Source organism: Fragaria vesca, linkage group LG5 (genome assembly GCF_000184155.1).
Source record: "Fragaria vesca subsp. vesca linkage group LG5, FraVesHawaii_1.0, whole genome shotgun sequence".
Classification (NCBI taxonomy): domain Eukaryota; kingdom Viridiplantae; phylum Streptophyta; class Magnoliopsida; order Rosales; family Rosaceae; genus Fragaria; species Fragaria vesca.
The window spans coordinates 27502705-27509044 of record NC_020495.1 but is presented as its reverse complement, the minus strand read 5'-3'; the positions used below and the strand labels follow the sequence as shown (position 1 = coordinate 27509044).

General features: G+C 36.4%; 1 non-coding gene across 1 annotated transcript; it reads left to right on the top strand.

Moving 5' to 3' along the window:
• On the top strand, nt 1–774 carry LOC101311579. Its single transcript, XR_184771.1, has 2 exons — nt 1–343; nt 419–774. It is a non-coding gene; the product is annotated as an uncharacterized LOC101311579 (transcript).
• Nucleotides 775–6340: the final 5566 nt, after the last annotated feature.

The following is a 6340-nucleotide window of genomic DNA, read 5'->3' as shown; positions in this document are numbered from 1 at the left end:
TTTGGATAAACTAACAACGGCAGAACTGAACGTTGTGAGAACTTCACTGTTCAAAGCTATTGCACAAGGACATTTTGAATTTGTTAAGAAAATGTATGTTGAAAACGAGGCAGTCCTGGACATCTTTGATGACAAAAAGAAGAGTATAATTCAATATGCCATTGAATGTCGGCAAGAAAAGGTTTATAATCTTATATATAAGCTCAAGGGACGACATTACTCATAATATCGCAAAGTTTAAGACTAATATGCTACATAGTGCTGCACACATATCATCTGCTAAACATCCGAAGCATGTCAGGATGCAAGTTTGCAAATGCAACGAGAACTACAGTGGTTCAAGGTTAGAATTTTTCGATTATACTTTTAGTTTTATTTAGAATAATTTGATTTTTAGTATCTACTTAATGAGACGCAGGAGGTGGAGAGTATGTTACCTAGTGAAATGCATGAGTACGTCAATTATTCAAACTTGACAGCACGAGAACTATTCATCAGGAATCACAAGAAATTGAAGGATGAAGCAGAAATATCTACCAAAGGGGTTGCAGCTTCTTGTACAACCGTTGGTGCTCTTATTGTTACTGTGATGTTCGCCGCAGCATTCACAGTTCCCGGTGGGACTAATGGCGACACCGGTCTTCCTGTTTCTGCATAACAAGTTGTTTAGGATTTATATACTCTCAGATACAATATCACTCATTTCCTCTGCGGCTTCAGTGATTACGTTCTTGGGACTTCTCACATCAACTTATGCAGAAGACGATTTCCTTCGGTCCTTACCCACAAAAATGACGATCGGTCTTTCAACTCTTTTCATCTCTATTGCGACTATGATGATCACATTTGCTTGTGCCCTTACCATTATGTTTGATGGAGAAGCAACGATGATAATCACAGGCATTGTGCTTGCAACTGTTCCGGTCGTGTCATTTGCATTTTCTTATTCCCCTCCTTTATGAGATTTGCAGATGGACTTATGGACCTTCGATGTTTGGCAAGAAAGCTGGCATTTAAACTTCTATGCAATACATTACTTCTTATTTGGTTCTTGCCTTCTTGTGCTTGTATGATTGTGTCTTGTTCCAACTTCGTATTTGGTTATTGTGTTTGTAAGATTGTGTCTGCCTTGTTCCTTGATCATTGAGACGAGTGACTAAAGATCTTGGAAATGAATAAGGTGATGTAATGATGTTATCTTTCGAGTTTAACCGTGTACTGTGTTCTGTTTCAAAGAGTTCCAGACTATTGTTTGGCTAATCCAAGCATATAAAATATATCTATGTATCTCAGATTTACCTACTACTAACTTAGAGTTCCAGACTATAGTTTGGCTAATCCAAGCATATACAATATATCTATGTATCTCAGATTTACCTACTACTAACTTTTTTTTAGTGCGGCTATTGAGACCTTCAAATTTACTCATTTGACCTCCCTTTGTTATGAGTTATTGAATGACAATTATCTCTTCTTACGTAATGATTATTAAGGACAATAATCATACAAAAAGAAGTATATTTAGTTTCTCTAAACTTTCCAATTTGATAAATAATTGATTGTATTCTTTATTATTTTCCTTATATATATATTTTTAATTTCTAAATTACTATTTTCTAAATTTTACTACATATTATATATTTAATTAGAGCTAAAACTTTGATCAATATCAACCGTGTGACATAAAATTTTCTACTATCATACATGTTGAAAGTATATATATATACAAGGTGAAAGAATATATATGCAAAAACAGATCGATGATAAACAATTAAATAACTATTGAAATAATTTTATGATGTACATAAAATAAAGGGAAAAAAAGAACATACATAGTATACAATTATTATCTTTGATAGTTGTTTAGCACAAGTAAAATAGAAAAAGAAAAGCTAAATTATGTTAGAATATTTTCTTATTGGTAAATATAAGTTTTGTTTTTTACCTGAGAAACAACTAATATGCTACAACGAGTCTATTATGAGTTGAACTCATGAGCTCTCATTTATAAGGAGAGACAATACTGGGCTAGTAAATATAAGTTTTTTAAACCCAATACTTTGTATTATTTGATTTTTAAGAGAAAAATTGACGGCATTGAAATTTTTTTCTTACAAATTGATCAAATAACGGAGATTTGGTGACATTCTATGGGAAATAAAAAAATGTCAAGGAATTGAGGTCGTGAAAGAGGTTTGAATGGAAAAAAAAAATCAAGGAATAGAGGTCTCGATGATAGCATGCAAAAAGAAAAAAAAATTTAAAGATTGAGAGGTCTAGAGAATTAATAAAAGGTATAATTAGTAAATTATCATGATATATGTCAATAACATACCTAAGGTTATTTTAGGAATTTGAAAGGAGGTCTAGTGAGCAAATGTTTGTAGTTAAAATTAAAAAGGAGGTGTAAAGAGCATAAGAGGTATACTGAGCAAATTTAGATGTCTCAATAGTCGCATTTTTTTTTCCTTCATTTATGTCAAAAAAAAAAGAATCCATCATCACTAGCATTGTTCTAACTTAAATAATATGCTTCATCTTACCAAATATGTTCATGTGTACAAAAAGTTAGAGTAAACGTTTGGGTGTGTGTGTGTGTGTGTGTTTTTTTTTTTTTTCAGATCATAGAAACTTTGTTGTTGGAATTGAAGTATAAGGATCTGAGAAATAACTATATTTTTTGAAATTTTGGAAAAGTTGTTAGAGTTGCTTTGAGATCATATTTATGGAATTGGTTATGATGACATAACTATATTTGTCACTCATTCACTCTCATACAAGTTGGTAGTTTGGTACAACATGGATTTCAGAATAAATTAGTCCGTCAGCATCAACTAGCAAATATGTAAATTTGTCCACAACCCAAAGTTGAAGAGTAAAAACATAAAAGAGTCCATAAACAAAGAAAAGAATCTAAACACATCGGAAAGAATCACTTCCTAGCTAAACATCAACGAGGGATACTCTATTGATTTCCAGGAGTCTCCCGCAATTTCAGGGTCCACAGCTCTTGTTTCTATTAGGTATATCGAGCATTTGATAATCTATTGCTCTGGTCATTTTTAATGAATTGCTGAGTTGTTAATTATATTTATCAGAAACTGTGGCTATCTGCTCCTTGTGAATCGAAGTTTAAAGCTTCCTAGCCTGCCTAGATCTGGACATACAGCTGGAATTCACAAGCAGCGGGTTTTTTGTAAAATTTTCCGACCATTACATCGGTGAGTAACTATATTTGCTTGGTTTTGTTTCTTTGTTCTTTTCTTATTTTCACATACATATGCTTGATCAACTTAGAATCGCCTTGAATTAATTGACAGATTGAGCATGGCGAGTGCTACAGTTGCCTTCAATGCAATTGTGGTAGAAGCTCTTAACCAGCATAACTACAGATATTGGAGTTCCCAGATTAAGACTTATTGTTGGGAAAAATAATATAATGGAAGTAACAACTCAAACCACACAAAGGATAAATATGCAAAGATGTAAAAGATAGAGGAAAGGGAACACCAGATATAACGTGGTTCGGCAATGTGCCTACGTCCACGGGGCAGCAATAACAAGAACTTCCACTATGAAATAATGGGTACACGAGATACACAACTTCAAGAACATTACTTGAAGGAAACCCTCTCTCACACTTGTTTTGCTACCAACTACTCTACACTCTCAACTTGGAGTGGACACTCTTCTCTACTTGGAAGATGGATGTTTGAGATGGATGAGATGCTTGGAATGAGCAAATGACTCTCCTTTTATAGGCTAAGGAGGAATCATCTAGACCTCTCGTTAGTGCTCTCCCAATAAATGGTACTTCATGAATTTTCCTGTAACTCATGCCTTGACTATAACTCCAAAATCATCTATGTTCTTTGTGTAACTCATGTAACTCATGTAACTCATGTAACTCATGAAACCTTTCATTACTATTTTATTTATTTTGGTCTGGATATTATAACACTTATTAGCTACAGATATATGGGATGTCGTCAAAGAGGAAACACCTGAATCAGAAAATGGGGAAGCGGAATTATCTAAGGATTGGAGGAGAAAGGATGCCAAAGCCTTGCATGCAATTAAAGTTTGTTGCGGTATGGAGGCATTTTCTTTTATCGGGGAAAGCAGTACAGCCAAGATAGCGTGGGAAGTTCTGGAGAAAAACTTCAATTCACCTTGCTGCGGTAGCACACCAGTTCCCGAAAGAAAGGCAGGCTCCCATTTTCCCCAACTATCCCATATTATAAATGTTAATAGAAGAAATTATATAAGTTACTAAATTGTATTCAGAGAGAGATGAAGAGGAAGAGATATCGCATCATCATACTATAACAAATGATGCTGGGCAGACCCATTACTCGGAGGAGAAATTGGTACCTGATGTAGACTCGGAATTACAAGCAAGTGATGGAGGTACTATGTTTTTCCAATGTAAAACAATGTTTTGGGTTTTTATGTTTCTTTTCTCACTTAGGATTTGTGCATGAGGTGACTAATTGGAATTCAAGTTCTGCTCAATTTAATTGGCAGGAAATGAGAACGGTGACATCCTCAAGCGTTTCTTTGGGTATGTGAAAGATGGTGATTTTGATCAAACAATGGAGCTTGTGAGTGAACCTAGCTCGAATGGGCCTATTCCTCTCGTACGGGGCCCAAGACCAAAGAGGTAAATGTAACTATATTATGTTCATATTGTTCTAGGATATTCTGTATCTTTTTAGATATTCTTTATGTGTGCATTGGCCTTATGTCAATAGGATATGTAGCTAGACTAGATCTATGTATTCATATCCTTACCATATTGGTATTGTGTAATTCCCTATATAAAGGGCTCCTATCAATGAATAAGATGATGATTCTCTTGCTATATCTTTGTCTCTACACTTTATCCTTCATCACGTTATCATGCACATTGTTCTAACCCTAGAGCCAATAGCCCACCATTTATTTTCCAAACCCTAAAATCGGGCAGCCTTGTTTTTCCCGATTTCCGACCAAAATTCCGACTACCCTCCTCCGGAATTTTATATCTCCAGAAAGCTCTCTCCATCCCGGATCCAACGCCGCCGGCCTCATCTTGAGAACCGGCCGGAGTCTCCAAACCGGCCGCCGGAAGATTCCAGACCGCCGCCGCTACCGACCACCAGTTCACCACCTTCCCTTGCTCTGATCAACCTGAACTTTTGATAGCAGCTTCCCCATCCAGAGCTGCTCCTCCTGTCAAATTTTCAGCCCCAAATTCGAAGTATAAGTAGGCGAAACGTTGTTTCTCCTCTCGGCAGCCTCTAGAAACCAAAGATTTCAAGATTACTCGTCTTCCAAGGAAACCAGAAAGGTATGTTTTGAAACCTTAAACTTTTCCAAGTTCAATAACTTGGGGAGGATAAAATCATTTTCTCCCTTCTCCATCTCCATTCTATGCTTGGGATTTTGTGTGTGCAGGTACCAAAAATCCCGGAATTTTATTCGCGGGTCAAGAGTGTGTTTGATCACTCTTGCTTCCTTGTCCAGGTTGTGTATGATCAACCTCGACCTTTCTCCGGATTGTGTTTGATCAATCCGAGACCTTTTCTGAATTGTGTTTGATCAATTCGCGGCTTTTCCGGATTGTGTTTGATCAATTTGCGGCTTTTCCGAATTGTGTATGATAAATATGAAGGACAAACCATTAAAAGCATTATTTGTGACCTCTTTCGAGTCTCATAACAGCTTGGTTTTGTATGCAAGGGCAACGTAACATTCTGCTCATTGAGTTTTGACATACTCGATACCTAAGGCGAATCTTCGCTTGATATCTGTGGAACCTTTCACTAGAAATGATTAAACCACATATTTTGACCCCTAGGCTAACAAGCTTAGATGCCGAGATTTCACATCTCATACGCTCAAAGTCTTTGACGCGTCACATCGACAAGCCTTCAATGGCAATCTGTGCAAAAAGTAATGACCACAAAGTACTGTGGAATGTACTCATGGAGCGTTTCTTGAAACGTCCATATAACTCTACTTGTTGAGTTATTAGTCAAGTTGATTGCTTACCACCTTAATTGACGACATATTGTCGATGATCTTTTGTGGCATCATGATCCATAACCTTTAGCGGATTCGATCATCATCAAGTTCTCTAGGTCCTCCAAGTTGGTTTGGAAATATCAACGAGACTTGATTTTGATCATACAAACGGGAATTGTATATATACGCTAATGTGATAAACTTATTTTGGATTATCTCCTAATGTGGGGACAACAATATGGGTCATGACAACGGCAGAAAACGTCGTGCCGATGTCTAGAAAGAGGGGGAGGTGGTCGCCGGCTCTAATAGCGACACTCCCGGTTTAGAC